General features: G+C 36.6%; 1 pseudogene; it reads left to right on the forward strand.

Moving 5' to 3' along the window:
• The window catches only part of LOC129025955 (anosmin-1-like), a 184,445-nt pseudogene extending 178,312 nt beyond the window's left edge, over positions 1-6,133 (forward strand).
• Positions 6,134-18,170: the final 12,037 nt, after the last annotated feature.

Genomic DNA, 18,170 nt, shown 5'->3' on the forward strand with positions numbered 1-18,170 from the left:
GAATCAATAAACCAACACAAAATGTTTAAGATGTCATTGTATTATACAAAGTGTATAATACACTTTTACGGCAATTTATATGTAATACCTCAGGACAGTTTAAAATATCCAAAAACATGGCCCCAAACATAGAATGGTTTGGTTTGTGACATGTAACTAGAATATTTTTGTTTTGAACATTTTCTAAAGCAAGCACAGTATTTTAAGAACCATACCTGCTGGCATAATTTTAAGAGAGTGAGATAAAACAAGTCACTGGATTTTCAGAAATACACAGCTTCTTTTTCTTTTTTACTGGACTTGATTTGTCTCATGTTTGCCAAAGTTTCTCCTTTTATTTATCCTTAAATTAGCTCCAATGTTTGTAATAATTAAACAGACATTCTAAATAGGTAAGTTGATTTGAAAAGCGGAGAAAGAAATAAACAGAAGCGGGAGTTATTAATATTTTTGTGGGCAGAGGGGTGAGGTTTTTGTTTTACTTATATGTGCGCACCTCAGAACCCCACACAATTGGGCTTATGTCAATGCAATTCCCCAGTCCTAGGCTTATCATCTTTAGGAACTCTGAAAGTGGCAACAACTATTTGCTGAGCAGTTGTAATGTATCCAGCAGAAATAAAAATCAAACTCCAGAAAAATTATCCTTCTAGGGGCTTATAATTTATCTGTATTTAGTTTTAAACCTTTAGATCAAATTATTATCATTTGTTTTTATGCTACAATGGAGCATCCACTAATTCACTTACTGCTGCAGATGTCTGCCTCCTATGCAACATGAAAGCAATCTTGAAATATCTGTGAAAGAGGATCCTTAATAGCTAACCTTGGATTCCAATACAGTCCCATATAAAGAGCAGATTTATTTCCAAAGAAAAGCAATTGAGACTCCCAAAGAGACATGGTGGCCCTGGCTTGGGCTTGGGTTGGGCTTGCATTGTCCAGACTGATTTATTTCCTATTCACTGTTTGTGCTAACTGGCTGCAGAGTTGGGTTCACCCCATCTCCTGTCACCATCTGGATGAAGGGCCAGCACGCGTGGAGTCACTCCCCATCTCTTTTGAACATTCAGTGCTGTGTCACCTGCAGCCACTTCCACTCCTCACTTAAGTAAATCACTCAAGCCTCAGTTTTTATTTTAATTCTTGTCTCATGTTTTTCCCGTCAACCCTGCTGCTTTCTAGCAAGATCCCCTACCCATCATCCAATAAGTACCAGAGATATTCCATCTGTACCTTTTTTTCTCTCTTAAAATAACTAAACACACACACACACACACACACACACTAACACACACATAAAAACCATGGAGTCTCACTATGTTGCCTAAGCTTGTCACAAACTCCTGAGTTCAAGCAATCCTCCCACCTCAGCCTCTCAAGTAGCTAGGACTATGACACGAGTCACCATGCCCAGCTATCCATCTTCACTTTTATACATATACATTAAGAATTGGTAAATACAAAACAGAATGGATAGGTGCCACTTAGCCAAATATAAAAGAAATGGAGATACACACCTGTTATCACAGCAAATGTCATCTTTTTACATTATCATAAAGTTATATTCTTAGCCCCGACTTGTTACCGTTCAGCCTCTTTCTTTTATTTATATTTAGTCACAACATTGTGGCAGAAAACTGTAACAGCACTCCAAAAAAGGGAAAAATTACATTGCTAAAGAGCATCATCATTTTTTAACAGAAAAACTTACATATAAACTAATTCTATGTCTCAGAGAAGCCTGAATTAGTTTATTTTTAACTGAAAAAGTTAGATTTGTATTTACAGCTTTACACCACTACCTGCACTGCTACCAACTCAAAAATGCTGATTGTGACCTTAGAAGTAGCCTGCTTTGATGAGGAATTATTACAATACTGTTTAATTCTAGAAGGCATATCCTGCAGCCATGGGACTGTTTCACAATTGTCATTAATCAAAATGTGGACAGTATGTGCTTTGTACTTTTTATAAAAGCCATATTGCACACACTATATAGGCAAACATCCTTGTTGGATGGAATATGATTTCAATTCTTGCCAGTGTTGTTTAATCCCTAATGAGATTTATTGCTAGCATAATTCTCTTTCTCTTGCTCTAGGAAAATTATATAATTCTTCAAAATCTGTCATTTTCCTGCAAGTATAAGGTGACTGTCCAACCAATATGGCCAAAAGGTCACTCCAAGGCAGAAGCTGTTTTCTTCACTACTCCACCATGCTCTGCTCTTAAGGGGAAGAGCCACCAGCCTGTTGTCTGCCATGGTGAAGCAGGTACGTTATCACCTGAAGGACTTGTACATCTAGGTCTAAGGTGTCAGCAGTGCTTTGCAAACCTTGCCAAACTGCGTTTCACAAGACCATAAAAACCAAAAGTGCCTCTATTTCTAAGTTGTGTTATGATGGCCCAATGTGGAGGGAAGATATGTAGGAATGAATGTGTTATTTTGAAGCCTAACAGCTTTGGAAAGGTGTCCTTTGATAGCAATGTTATCCCTTTGGAAATGAAGGCAAACATTTAGATACCGTTTGTGTTTTGAGAAAGTTTGATATAATTCTTTCATTTTTTTCCCACCCTTTTGCTGTGTGGGTTATACTCACACACTTTCCATGCCAACCTAGCAAATCTCACATCTGTACCTTCCATCCCCTCTCCTTGCCAAAGCCCCTGTCTCGCAGTGGGAAAAACTCTTAAATGCCCTGGATTTGGCCAGGCATGGTGGCTCATGCCTGAAATCCCAGTACTTTGAGAGGCTGAGATGGGAGAATCACTTGAGCCCTGGAGTTCCAGACCAGCATGGGCAACATAGCAAGATCCCACCTCTAAAAAAAAAAAAAAAAAAAAAAGCCTTGGATTTAATAACTCTTCTAACAGCTTTAATATTTACCTTCTCAGTGCAGTCAACACTATTCTTTAAGAAATAGTTAAGTCTTGCCAGGGTCTAAACTGCTCTCCTGCTTCCATCTTCAAAGGAGCATTCTAAAAATGATCCCCAAAAGACTGGAAGAAGCATTTAGTACAAAGTTGGAGTGAGGAGATTCCTACTCAACCTATCCCCATATGTTAAAGGGGTGATTGTCTGAACCCATGTTTAAAGAACAAGGTCACATTGCTTCTATTAATATCATCCCATAGACTGGCCGCTGAAAATTCCTACAATGGATCCCTTGGGCACACCTTCTCCAGTCACCTAATCCTGGTTTTCCTTCTTGCATTGCTGCAGGTCATGTTCTTTCTAAGGTGCTAGCTAAGCCTGAGAACCTTTCCGCTTCATTCATCGTCCAGGATGTGAACATCACCGGTCACTTTTCTTGGAAGATGGCCAAGGCCAATCTCTATCAGCCCATGACTGGGTTTCAAGTGACTTGGGCTGAGGTCACTACGGAAAGCAGACAGAACAGCCTGTCCAATGGCATTATTTCACAGTCCCAGATCCTGCCTTCCATAGGTCCCAACTCTTGTACTATGTCCGTGTCATTGGTATCTACTGCTCCTTTTTACTGACCTTCAGAGGTGGCTACCTCTGTCATTCTGTGTGCTGTACTATTGAGTCTTATTTTTTTGCATTTTCTTCTTCTGAGTGTATCTTTTACAAGCATTAACACATCACAAATGTGACTGCATAGCCAAGAAGTAGCATAAGCTGCCATCTAGGTAAAGTTTGATGGCTAGAGCCAACTCATGAAAAGACCTTACCCTATCTTGTATATAAGTGATTGAGCCATTTTCTTCTATCTTTGTTAACCTCATGTCTCTCTGGTCCCAGTGGACATGCCCTGTTTGAAGTGTTGAACTGGGGAGGGCGGGAATAGCTAAAAGAAGCTTGTTGTTTGTCTGTCTTCCCCCCAACTTCAAATTTGTCTCGAGACTATAATGAGCTGGCCTGTCTTCTAGGCCACTTAATTCCTTGGCTTCAAAAAAAAAATCATGTGTGAGATTTTGCCCTCTCTGAAAATGCCCTTAGAATAGCCAACTACCATTACAAAATCCAAAAACGGGTGGCGGTGAGGGAAAGAAACACAACTTAAATCTCAGAAGGAAAAACTCCATGGAATTAGAGAGTAGTTATCCTATAAATGTACTAGGTTTTATTGAGTTTTGAGAAGAATGTATTGGCATAAAAATAAACATTTTCAGTTATGGGCATTGACAGATATTGTGTTTTAAGAAAAACAGTTGGCTTATTCACTGAAATTTGGATTATCAAGAGTTCACATCACAAGATGTGCAGCTGAAGACTTTAAACCATGGGAAAGTCTTATGTTAAGGAATTAAAAAAATAAATAAAATCCCAGGAGTGAACCCTGAGTGTCTTAGGCTGCCAAGAATTGAGTGAGGTGCTAAGAAACCATATGACAGAGAACCCCCACAAATGAGGAATAGCCTATAAATTAAACTGTGCCTTTACAAAGCAACCAAACTTGCCTGTGTATGATATTCTCCGGTGGGAAAAAAACTATTCTAGGCTCTCTATGCATTGCACATTGTCTCCAAAAGGTTGTCGGTGAGCATCCTCTTTTATATTGTCCCCTTAGGATCACTATGTCCTAACAGTGCCCAATCTGAGACCATCTACACTTTACCGACTGGAAGTGAAAGTGCTGACCCCAGGAGGGGAGGGGCTGGCCACCATCAAGAAGTTCCGGACGCCAGAGCTCCCACCCTCTTCAGCGCACAGTGAGTGGGGTGCCAGGGCATTAAGCCATCCTGTCAGGTCTTGTGGACATAGAGAAAAATCTTGCTGGAAAATGAAAACAAATAAATACACTATTACAGGTTTCTATGAGATAGGGAAATTGTCATCATCTGAAATTCTTTCTCCCTGTTTGTACCGACTTACTAGATTCTATTCCAGGCACCTGTAGTATACATTGCATAGTTGATGCTTAATTGTTTTCTTCTCCCTCCCTTCCTCTTCCCCCCTTTTCTCCCTTTCTTTACTCCTTCCTTGTTTCCTTTCTCCATCCTGTCTCCCTCCCTCCTTCCTTCCCTCTCTTCTTTTCTCCTTTCCCCTATCCTTTGTTTTTTTCCTTCCTTGCACTTTTCCCTATATAATGCATGCTTTTTTCCTTGTCTTTTAAACCATAAGTGCATATGGGAAAAAAATCTGTAGTCTCATATCAATCTGAAATATTTTTAAATCAAGATTTTCAAATATCACAATATAGGAAATAATATTTTACTAAGGAACTTATGTTCTTGTTACATAGATATTACTGTAATAAATGTCATGAATTTTCTTCATGATATGACCCAAGTCCACCTACTTCATTTATTGCTAAATCAAGTAAAATTTAAAAAGATAATTGTCATCTAGATTTTCAAAACAGCCTCTTGCTGATTTTTAAATTATGTACTTCTTTTACTTTATTTTCTAGCTTAAATTTTTTAAAAAATTGTCTGATGATTAGTGTGTGGATATAACATTGAGAATTAGTCATAGTTTTAACTCTGGTTTTTTTAAATGATAGATTGGTATGCTTATAATTGATAACTTGGTATGCTTATAATTTGAAGAAAAACAAAAACTATCACAATGGGAGAGCTTGATAGCCTCTAACATTTTTGTTGGATAAATGCTTTTCTGATATTCCATCATAGAAATTCCATTTAACAAAAGTATTTGATAATTTTTAAAACTTCCTTGAGCAAATACAAAAGGATTATTGTTTGACTGGATAAGTGTGAGCTTAAGGAAAGGAGCTTGTCTTTTTTCTTGTTATATGGTTTGGGAAGGCATCAAAGAGGAAGAGAAAAACAGGAAAAGGAGAGAAAGAGTGTGATTGTACATTCAGATTCAGAATAGGAAAGACATGGTCATAGGAAGGAATATTTGCCAGGGTCTCGTGCCTTTTCTACAAATAAAGGTAATTCTGTCATTTATTTAATACATATAAATGGATGTGACTGATATATTTTGTCACTTTTTAGGATCTCATCTTAAGCATCATCATCCACATCATTACAAGGCTTCTCCAGAAAGATACTAAACTGTTCAAAAAGATTTTTTGAAATTGCACAGATGTGTAAGCTTGTTGAACCTTGGCCACGAGACATGCACACTTCCAGAGGCAGTGGGAACTAACTGCTCAGAGGCCCAGACTCTCCTATGTGACTTTAGTGCAGGAAGAACTCCTGTCAATCATGGATGCATCTGGAGATGAGTGAGAAACAGTAGATTGGTGAAGACAGACACTAGTTCCCTACAAGCATGGAGAAAAGGAAGAACAGGCCTGTTTAATGCTAAATTTTGTTTCCATGTATGGTGTCGCTCATTTCTATTGAATTACAACAGAGCTCAGTTTTCCCTGAATTTGGAGCACTAAACTCTGCCCTAAAAAGTAAAGTAACAAATACAAAATTCACACATAACACTAAGCATAAATCTAATCAACAAAAATATATTTTTGACTAAATTATTGATTCGATATGAAAAATCAACTAAGATTATACAGCTTTGTTTATTCGAATCTTTCCTAAGATCATTTTTATCCTAGGTGATTTTTAAATGAAAATGTGTAATCTAAAATATACCAGGGAATTTAAATCTAAAAATGCTCCTACTTTAAGTACCTTATGCTGCTCTTTATGAAAAGGTAAATGAATGTTCCCTCTATAAATTATGATTGACAAAAGACACCCAAGCCAGAGGAACTCAATGAAATGAGCCGCTAACCAGATTTTGCCTTGGAGAAATGAAAATTTTTTCTTGGGGATGCCTTTTAATATTTGATCCTATTATGCGAGAGATTTTCCTGATATGTTATCTTATTTATATTTTCCCTTATTTTCCTCAGTGCGGATAATAGCTTTTGCTGCACTTTTGTTTCACCGTCTGAAAATTCACAAAACTTCTTGCTTCAAATGAAAAAATCCCAACTATCGAGCATGTTTAAATCTTGGCAGAGGTTTGCCTTTTCTTAATCAAAGAAAGGTCTTTGTATCCTAGAATATTATTGGTAATGTTTGAAAAAGGCCTTTGATTGTTAGAGGACAGTTATTTGTATTTAATTCACCCATATACTTTCAAATCTATTATATTTTACTTTTTGGAAATTTTTTATGCTACAGATTAGTGCCTTGTAGCATGAACTTAAGTCAAAACCTGTTATCAATATAGAGTGTTGTAGTGTATATTGTAACAACCTAAAAGAAAGAGAAGTTTAATTTAATACTGTTTTTTTCTTGAAGGAATACTCACATACATGGTTTGAAATGTGCATAGATATGCATGTCTATATAATTATAAATGCATGTGTGTATATATGCAAATATATGTACATATACATACATATACACAGACACATGCATATACATGAATATACCTTGAGCATGAATCCATGGAGAAATCGTTTTCATAGCTCACCAATGGTGAGTAAAGATACAGCTCTTTTAAAGGTCATAAGGATAATATATTTTTCCCATCAGTGCTGATTCTGAGAAAAAAGCAATTTATCAAAATTAAACACTGTAAAAGAAAAGGTGTCCACATGTCTTTACCTACCTAAGTAAAACAGGAAGAAAATCAGTAACATTATCCTTAGGTTTAGACAATGGTACTTGCTTCTTGTTGTTTTACTGTTTCCTGAATTCATGCAGATGCCTGGCCATTCCTGGGAAGAGTGGATAACTCAGAAGTCACTGTACTCCACGGGGCCTCACTGCAGTGTCTAAAGACAGATGCAAATTAAAATGCAGAGAAAATAACTTTTCTGATGTTGATGCATGTCTTTAGGAAACACATTTATAAACATGGATACCTGATAATAGATATTGAAACCGATTTCCTGTATGTTAAACTATTTAAAAAGTGGATATTCCAGGAATATTTTGCAGCTTTGTACAAGTAACATAAATTGGACACCTCAGAATGAAAGTTCATGTTGGTCCTGAATGGTTCGCTGCAGCTCCTGTCACAGGCTGGGATGGATTTGTCGCATTGAGTTGTGAAATTACCTGGTTCTAAGAATTTTAGAGTGGCAAAAATAGAAAACAGTCTTCATTTGAAAACATCCCTAAGCTTGAATAAATGGATACCATAGATAGCTTCTCCAAAACTATGTTTTCTTCTGGTGCCATTACCAGCACCTGAATTTCAAGTTCTTAAAATTTCAAAAATTAAAATTTTTCATCGTTGGCTATCCATTTATCTTTTACATGAACTTGTCATGAGCAAATCCAAATGTTTATGCCAGCAAATTTCTGTACTATTGCATAGTTAAAAATGCTGGGAGTCTATACATAGATACAAAATATTATTAAATTATTACATAAATTTAATTTTATAAAATTTAATCATGCTTCTTTTGTCTGGGTATTAGACATTGGACAGATATTTTTAGTTCAGATGGTGATTCTGAAGCATACATCTCCCTTAAAAAAATCTAAAGCAACTCTTATGGGCTTCTAATTTTGATATAAATAAATAATTTAAATTCTATTGGTGTTATTGGAAGAAAAATGCTCTTAATGGGCTAATAAAAAACATGTGTTTCTGTTATGGATTTTAATAAGCTCCACTATTATTCAAATGATCAAAAATATAGTTATAATTTTTTGAATTTTAAAAATGTGATTGCTCTAATAAAGGATAAAATCTATGCTTTTTAACAAACATAGTTTTGGTGCCTAATTCTGTAATATATTTTATTGAAATTAGATTCATTTCTCTAATGTGAGAAAAATATATCCAGTAATAGTATTGACTGTTTAAAAAATTGAGCTCATCAAAAATATTGTCATCAAATACAGGTGGTTAATTTGATATACATTGCAGTTACATGCATTATTTTTATTTACAAGATTTGCTCCTTAATGATGAATTTATCTGTGTTACCCTGTTTTTCTACCTGAAACTCCATAGAATGATGTTTGCAAACCAACATGTGCTCTTTTCAGTCATTCACTGTTTTAATATGACATAGTAGAGAAGATAAGGTTTATGGCAGGTAATTTTTTGTAATGTGTATTAAATGAATTTCAAAGATTAGAAATACATCTGTGTCCTGAAAACCTTAGATACATAGCCGACTGTTTACAGAGGTTCATCTCAACCTCAACACTGTTGACTTTTGGGGCCGGATAGTTCTCTGTTGTGGGAGTTTGTCTTGTGCACTGTAAGTTTTTAGTAGCATCCACACTTTCTCCTCACCAGATGCCAGTTGCACCCTTCCCCAAGTTGAGACAACTAAAAATGTCTCCAGATATTGCCAGCTACCCCTTGAGGGATGGTACCTCTGGTTGAGCACCATTGCTAGAGAATGATCTTTACTGAATAGATGAGAATTTGCCGTTTATAAGAAACCCAGTAAATTTCTAGAGCAAGTCCCAAAAACTAAGGGACAGCTAAGAAGTTATTATGGTTGACTTCAAAAGCCTAAACTGTGTCTTTTATGTCCACTAAACAACTTGATTAAAAGACAGAATTTTGACTCGTGTCTGTATCATACAAGTACAAATACTAATTTTGCCCTATGTGTCTGTAAATGTCATTTGTGATATTGTCTTATTTATTTAATGCCCTTTCTTATGCCATGGGTTTTCAAGTTTACTCATTTCTATGGTTGCAAATAACTCTAAAACTTATTATATAAATTTTCATATTATAGGCAGAACACAATGGCTAAATATCTGTTGCATGTACTTTAAAGTTTATTATAAGATATAAACAGATATATAAAGATGTTGTCTCTTAACCTGTGATTTTGCATTTCCAGACTCGGTGTCAGGTACGGAGAAGATTCTCATGACTGTCTTACCTCTACTGAATATTTTAGTGAGTTATATGATTTATGGAGTGATTAACAGAGGTCTATATAAAGTTATTTTTCTCCTTTACTTAATTATATTGTAGTGTGCAGATAACAAAACTGCTACCTTCTTATCTGTAGAATTCATGTCCCTTACAGTGGTCATTTAAAGTCAATATTTATTTATGTATGTAATAAAAAATGTTGGATTTTTGTGTATGTCTGTCATGTTATTTAGAGAGAAGTAATCTTGTAAAAATGTTTTGTAAAAAACAAAAAAATATTGTAAACAGTCTTGATATTCTGTGACTCATTATTTTTATGTTAGAGTTTGTACAAACTGGTTCAATAATAAAGTATCCATAAACCAGACCAAGGAGTCGACTCATTTATTTCTTAAAGAAACATTTTTGTTGGGCACAGTGGCATGCACCTGTTGTCTCAGCTCAGCTACTCGGGAGACTGAATTTAAAGGATCACTTCAGTCCTGAATGTTTGAGACCAGCCTGGGCAACATAGCAAGGCCCTGTCTCCAAAATTAAAAGAAAAGAAAAGAAAAGAAACTTTACTGAATTTAAGAAGAAAAATGGACAGTTCCTGCTGCCAGGGAGATTCAAAAGCTCTCTTTCCATGTCAGTGTTAATGGAATTTGAGGTCTGGTAAATGTTAACAAGACAGAACTTCATCCTAATGAAAGTATATTTGAGTTTGACAACCAACACTTTAGATTTCTATCATCATGTTTACAATTGTAACTCCTGATGGTTTTAGTGGTATATTAAGTCAATGATATACAATTTTAAGCTGTTTTTCTTTTGCCACCAATATTTACTCCTAAAATTATAGATATATGCAATGCCAATAAGCATTCATCTGTATTTCAATACTACTCAATTGTTTTTCAATACTACGTACTATACTATAAGCCTTTACATCTCCATTGTCTAAGTAGAGTTTTGAGAGGCTTGTACATCCCCACTTTGACGTGCAATTGACCCATAACTGCTGATGAACTGGAAAAAATGCCTAAGGAAAAACAAGCGTAAGAAATAAAGGCTTTTAGGGTATTCACCGAAATAATATATATTGTGCCCATTAAGTAATTTCTCTTTCCTCCTACTCTCCCATCCTCTGACCCTCCCACCCTTCCAAGTGTTTATTGTCATTATTCTACATTCTATGTCCATGTGTACACATTATTTAGTTTCCAATTATAAATGAGAAGGTGTGGCATTTGTCTTTTTGTGTCTGCATCATTTCAATTAAGATAATGGCCTCCATTCCATCCATGTTGCTGCAAAAGACATGATTGCATTCTTGTTTATGGGTGAATAATATTCCATTGTGTATATAGGGACCACTTATAAGCTGTTGGTTGTAATGTAAATTAACATGACCTCGATGGAAAACAGTATGGAGATTTCTCAAAGAACTAAAAATACAACTACAATTTGACCTAGCAGTCCCACTACTGGGTATCTACCTAGAGAAAAAGTAATCATTATATGAAAAAGATACATGTTTATCGCAGCACTATTCACAATAGTAGAGATATGGAAGCAGCCTATCAAGGCTATCAGTGGAGGATTGCTTGATGCTTTTATGCCATCTTGAGGTTACAGAAAGAATGGGGGCTTGGATCTTGGCAACACAATTTATGGGAGGGAGAGAAGAGAAGTCCTGACTAGCAAAGGTGGTTTTGTTATACAGATGAAAACTCCCAGGTCACAGCCTTTAGAGAGAAGAGATGGTGACTGTTTCTTTCAGACCTTAAAAGTGTCAGGCTTTTAGTTAATTTTTCCTAGATCCAGACACGAGGGCAGGGATTGGGTGTCAGAGAAAGCCTGGCTGCAGCAATGCGTCAATGCCGATTTTCTCTACATCTACAGATGCAAATTTCCCCCACAAAAGACAGCTTTGTAGGGCTGTTATTTGCAGTCCCTCTGAACAGCCATCTCTAAATATGTCAAACAAGGGTTATTTGGGGGTGAAATATTTTGATTTCTTTCAATGGCTGCTGCCACCACCTTACAGCATGAGCTCCCATGCAAGTGGCCCCAGGCTTGATTCTTCCCAGTCCCTGAGGCCTGAATTTCCTGGAAGTTTTCCTGGGAGTTCTTATCCACTCATTGTCTGAGGCTTCACCCAGCCAATCAGCTGCACAGCTTGGGCACCTCACGCTGGTCTCCAACCTCCATTCTTCATCAAAGATCAGAGAGGCTGGGGCTACTGACCCAGAGATCGGGCTTGAAGGTTGCAATAAGAATCCAACTTCCTTCACATTCTTTTACTTCTTGAGCTACACCACAGGGTAAACATATTCTTAGGGCCAGTGGAATGTCCTGGCAGGGACTGAAAACCCAAGAAATATTTTTAGTATTGTTTCCATTGTGGAGGTATTTTTTTACACAAATGAGTCCTGAGAATACGACTTTGTTGTAAATTGGAGACAACTTTTACATATACCTCCCATTGATGGAGCATGATATCAAAGGAGAAAAAGCTGTAGGGGATACAAGAAAAATTTTTAAAAAGAGTAAGAGACCAGGCATGATGGCTCACACCTGCAATCCCAGCACTTTGGGAGGCTGAGGAAGGAGGATCACTTGGTGCCCACCTGGGCAACATAAAGAGACTCCATCTCTGCAAAAAAAATGGCAAATTAGCGGGACATGGTAGTGCACACCTGTAGTCCCAGCTACTTGGTTGGCTGAGGCAGGAGAATCACTTGAGCTCACAAGGTATTGGCTGCACTGAGCTATGATCACATGATTGAGCTCCAACCTGGATGACAGAATGAGACCCTGTCTAAAAAAAATAAAAATAAAAATTGTGCCCTCTCTTGTGCGGAAACACAGAGAGTGTGCCTGCCTATCCTTTCTCTGCCTTGGTATTCCCACCCAAAGTAAGGATTTTGCCACTCACTTCATCATTACTGTGAAGATGGTCACGTAACAGTGCTTGGAAAAATCCAAGTGTGTGTGTGTGTGTGTGTGTGTGTGTGTGTGTGTCTAAAAATGTCAGATCGAAGACACCAAAAGCAATCACAACAAAAGTAAAAGTTGGCAAATAGGATCTAATTAAACTTAAGGGCTTCTTCATCGCAAAAGAAACTGTCAACAGAGTAAATGGACAAACTAGAGAATGGGAGAAAATATTTGCAAATTATGCATCTAACAAAGGTCTTATATCCAGCATCCAGCATCGATAAGGAACTTAAATATACAAGAAAAAAATCTCATTAAAAAGTGGGCAAAGGACATGAACACACACTTTTCAAAAGAAGACATACATGTTGCCAAGAAGCATATAAAACAAAGCCCAATATCACTGATCATTAGAGAAATGCAAACCAAAACCACAATGAAGTATCATCTCACACCAGGCAGAATGAGTATTTTATTAAAAAGAAAAAAATAGCAGGTACTGGCAAGGTTGCAGAGAAAAGTGAATACTCATACACTGTTGGTGGGGGTGTAAATTAGTTCAACCATTGTGAACAGCAGTGTGGCAATTCCTCAAAGAGCTAAGAACAGAAATACCATTTGACCCTGCAATCCCATTACTGGATATATTCCCAAAGAGATATACATCATTCTGCCATAAAGACACATGCATGCAAATGTTCACTGCAGCACTATTGACAATCACAAAAACATAGAATTAACCTAAATGCTCATCACTGGTAGACTATATAAAGAAAATACGGTACATACACGCCATGGAATACTATACAGCCACAAAAAAGAAAAAGATCATCTCCTTTGCGGGAACATAGTTGGCACTGGAGGCCATCATCCTTAGGAAACCAACACAGGAACAGAAAAGCCAATACCACATGTTCTCACTTATAAGTGGGAGCTAAATGATGAGAACACATGAACACAAAGAGGGAAACAACAGATACTGGGACCTACTTGAGGGTGGAAGGTGGGAGGAGGGAGAGGATCAGGAAAAATAACTAATGAGTACCAGGCTTAGTACATGGGTGATGGAATAATCTGTACAACAAACTTCTGTGACAAGAGTTTACCCATATAACATACTTGCACATGTACCCCTGAGCCTAAAATAAAAGTTAAAAGAAGAAAAAGAAAATTGAATTAATCAGATAAAAAAATTAAAATGCCAAATCACTAAGGAGGGGGGGATGGAAGATTTGTAATCCCTAAAACAATTTAGAGCAACTAATAGAAAATTGAGGTGGTTGTATTTGTACCAACACTTCTTGATATTCAATCCCTGGCAGTGATGGAATGAAATTTAGAATAAGATGAGGAAAGTGAGCAGTTTATGTAAGATCTGTGTAATAGAAGGTTCTAATCTACAGAGAACACAGTAAGAAGAATTTGCAAAAGCAAAATCTAAGAATGGAAACAAAATAGAATTAAGAGGGCATTTAGAAAGTAAGGCAAAGAAATAATAAGATAAGGGTGGGGAGAGAAGGAGAGACCGTGAAACCGAAGACATAAGTACTGAAGACTACAGTTCTTTTGCATCATAACTAATGGCCAGAGGTCTGATTTAGATGCCACAGCAAATTTTGAAATGGGAACACTGTAGAGTAAATATTACTGAGTAAATGTTACATATATTCTGCATATGAAATTGAAGTAGTTTGGAGAACTAGAATTGATAAGGAACAATGTGGAGTCCAGGGCTCTCTGTGTTTTGTGAAATTTAAATTCAAATCCAAGTCTTATGTCATCTGCCAATCTTCTTTAAAGGAGTCTCTCCCTCTCTCTTTTTTTTTTCACTTTGTATTTTGAGAAAATTGTAGGTTCACATGAAATTGTAAGAAATAATAGAGATTATGAATTATCCTGAACCCTTCATTTTGTTTCCCACAATGGTGACATCTTTCAAAACTACAGTGTAGTATCACAACCAGGAAATTGACATTGATACAAACCATGTCCTTTATTCAGATCTCATAGGTTTTATATACACACAGTTCCGTGTGGGTGTAGGTGTTTGTATGTACTTGGTTCTATTCAATTTTACACACAAATTATTTGCAATCTGTTTACGCAAATGAGTCATTGTGTTTTAAGCAGATAAACCTCTAAGGGGCACACAATGACTTAAAGAAATTAGTTTTAAGGAGGTTTTGTATATTTTTGCACATCTTCCCAGGGCTGACTGCAATTTACTTTGTGCTGATTTTAACTTTAATATTCTAGGAATGATCGACTCAATATGCATTTGATGCCATCTTCAATTTCTGTCGGTGAATTGTTTTCATAAAGTGGCCGAGCACATAACAAGTCTGTTTAGAAAAATCCATGTTGTCCAAGGAAACAACATGTTTGAGTATGTAAAATCTATAGATTTGAAAAATCATTTCACTGAGAGAAATCCTGGTGCACATTTATAGTCTAGACGTGGATTGGAGAAAAGAAAAATAACAGTGAAATCCTTTATTGGTTGGAAAACTAAAGATTGCCCGAAGTAGAAGGAATAACTGAGTTTCAGATTAAGGTAATACTTAAAGATTGAGTTTTGCACAATTGACTCTGATTATTAGCATGACTCTAAACTGGGTCAGAGGCTTTCAAAACTGGCTGCCTATTAGAACTCCCAGGGGAGCTTTTAAGAAGTCCAGTGTCCTCTGGCACCTAAAGATCAGGAGAGAAGTACGGACATTGCACATTAGTGCTAGTTTAAATGGTCCCCAGGTGATTCTAATATGTGCCCAGTACCACAAACCATTCTTCCAGACCCTGAGAAGCTATTGAATGATAAATGTTAGAAACATTCCTGCTTGCAGAACTGAAGAAGCAAAAAGTCATATTGAAGCATCACATTTTTATCTCAGTGCACCAGAATAACTGAAAACAGAAAAACTGAAGTTTTTCTCCTCAAATTCCCTGGATTAAGTTATATATAAAGACATAGATGCAGACATGAAAATGCATGCAAATACATACACATGTAGATAAATATAGGTATAGCTATCACAGGCGTCTTCCTTTCAATCTTCTTTTGAGTATAATTGGGAATTTATCCTGAGAAATACTGATAAAATATAGGGCTAGGCAAATATAATTTGGGATGCTGTTGTGTGTTACTAGTAGAAACGACTTCTCTTTTCTGAGCCTTGTGAAATAGCTTTCAAGGGGCAGCTGGTAGTGATTTAAGGGCAGTCACAGAGACAGCCAATTAGCATTAATCATTCATTATATTTATAGTACCATACTATCGTGCAATACAAAATGGATGCCGACTTGACCTTTTCATCCCCTATATTCCCTTCCCCATCTCAAACAGCAGCCAATCATATGCAATTGGCTTCATTATGAATAATGGGAAGCATCTTACATTCCTTTGTAGGGTGGTCCACCTCAGTATGGCACACAGACCCTGCCTGTAGCTTTTTGTAGTTTACTTGAGAGACCACTAATAGAATTAACCGCTACAGTTAATATTTATTGAGGAACCACTAATTGTAAGGTACACTAAGTTTATTACTGACATTCCTTCATTCATTTCTACAGCCACCCTATGGCTGGCCATATTTTAAAGCTGAGGACAGTGAGGCAAAGATCATTTAACCCAATAGCCCAGGCTGGGTGTGGTGGCTTACGCTTGGAATCCCAGTCTTTTGGGAGGCTGAGGCAGGTGGATCACCTAAGGTCAGGATTTGGAGACCAGCCTGGCCAACATGGTGGAACCCCGTCTCTACTAAAAATACAAAAATTAATCGGGCATAGTGGCATGGCCTGTAATCCCAGCTACTAGGAAATCGGAGGCAGGAGAATCCCTTGAACCCAGGAGGCAGAAGTTGCAGTGAGCCAAGATCGCACCACTGCAGACTGGGTGACAGAGCAAGACTCCATAAACAAAAACAAAAACAAAACAAAAAACAGTAGCCCAAAGTCATATAGCTACCAAGTGGCAGAGCCTGAAAATAAGCCCAGGCCATTGAGTTCCAGTGTCCTTGTAGTTAACCACTAATCTTTTCTGCCCATCAGACTGTCCTCCCATAAGGGCAAGTTGCAAAAGATACTACATAGCTTGTAGCAAGTAAGCACATGGTTTTATATATGTATATATAAATGTATGGGTAAATATGCACATGTGTATGAAATACTCTGTATACATGCATAAACTATATATGTGTGAAATACAGTGTACTTCTGCATGAAATACTATTTATATGCAGAGTACTATGTATTATATACATGCATGAGATACTATATATATTAGAATATTATATATCATAAAATATGTTGTATGTGTGTATAAATACTGTGTATATATGTATGGAAAACTATGCATGTAAGTATGAAATTTGATATACATATGAAATATATATGACAGTAAATGTATGGGATACTAAATATATTATCCATTATCTATGTAGAGGTGGAGAGTGAGTTAAATGTCAAAGTGACTTGATATGTTTGAGGTGTTTTTTGTTCTGTTTCGTTTTTGTTTTTTGAGCTACACTTTACTGATTCCATCAGAATCTGAACAGGGGGATGTTCTGAAGATTTTGAATTGATTCTGATATGCAGCTGGAGAGACAATCACAGTTGTCCAGACTCTCCACGCAGAACTGAAGACTTGCAATTTGGCAGCACCTAACTTTCCTGCAAGACTTCTTAGGTTTGACCACTGGCATGTATATTAATGAATATAGCTAACCCTGAAGTTCTTTTACAAAAGCTACTCCTCTTTCTCTCTTCTCTTCCTTCTCTAGGTAATGGGATAATTTATAATCATTTTCATTTTACAAAGAACGTTAACCCTACTTTTTAATTTCAGAATAAATTTTGAAAACATCAGGAGACACACTTTTCAAGACTTTGTCAAAGACTTGACAACAATTATTCTATATAGTCATCAGTTTCGTTTGCAGTGATTCACCACCCTGGGGTTTGCAAATATTGGCATTTTTCCCATGTGTGATAACTTCCAGGCAAATAGCCAATCGAATGATAAATTTGTAATGTTAAATGTTTTAAGAAGATAATTAAAAAGAAGCCCCTTTTGCAGGTTTGCTATGATGAAATATTCCAGGTTTTGATAAAATAAAAGTGGTGAGGTTAGATTTGGCTCAATCCCATGCTTCTGAGTGCAAATGTCTGCCAAGTCAAATTAGGCTATAAATTGAAGATGCATGTTGTGGGTATTTTTCATGGGCAAATGTTTCCCAATATTCTTACCATATTTTGTAAAGAAATAAGTGATTATTGAATGAACTATCTCAAATGTGAAATATATATATAATTATTCTCAACCTAAGGAATGTTTATTGACTGAGTAGTTTGAAGACATGCTATTATTGTTTTTCCACATGAAGATAATTTTCTGTTTCCCCAAATTAATCGCATGCCATGGTTTAAGATGATAATTATGTACTACTAAAGTATTCCCAAAGGTAGTCGGGTTAGAGGTAAGAGTTGATAAAAG

The sequence above is a fragment of the Pongo pygmaeus genome, chromosome Y, assembly GCF_028885625.2.
Source record: "Pongo pygmaeus isolate AG05252 chromosome Y, NHGRI_mPonPyg2-v2.0_pri, whole genome shotgun sequence".
Taxonomy (NCBI): Eukaryota; Metazoa; Chordata; class Mammalia; order Primates; family Hominidae; genus Pongo; species Pongo pygmaeus.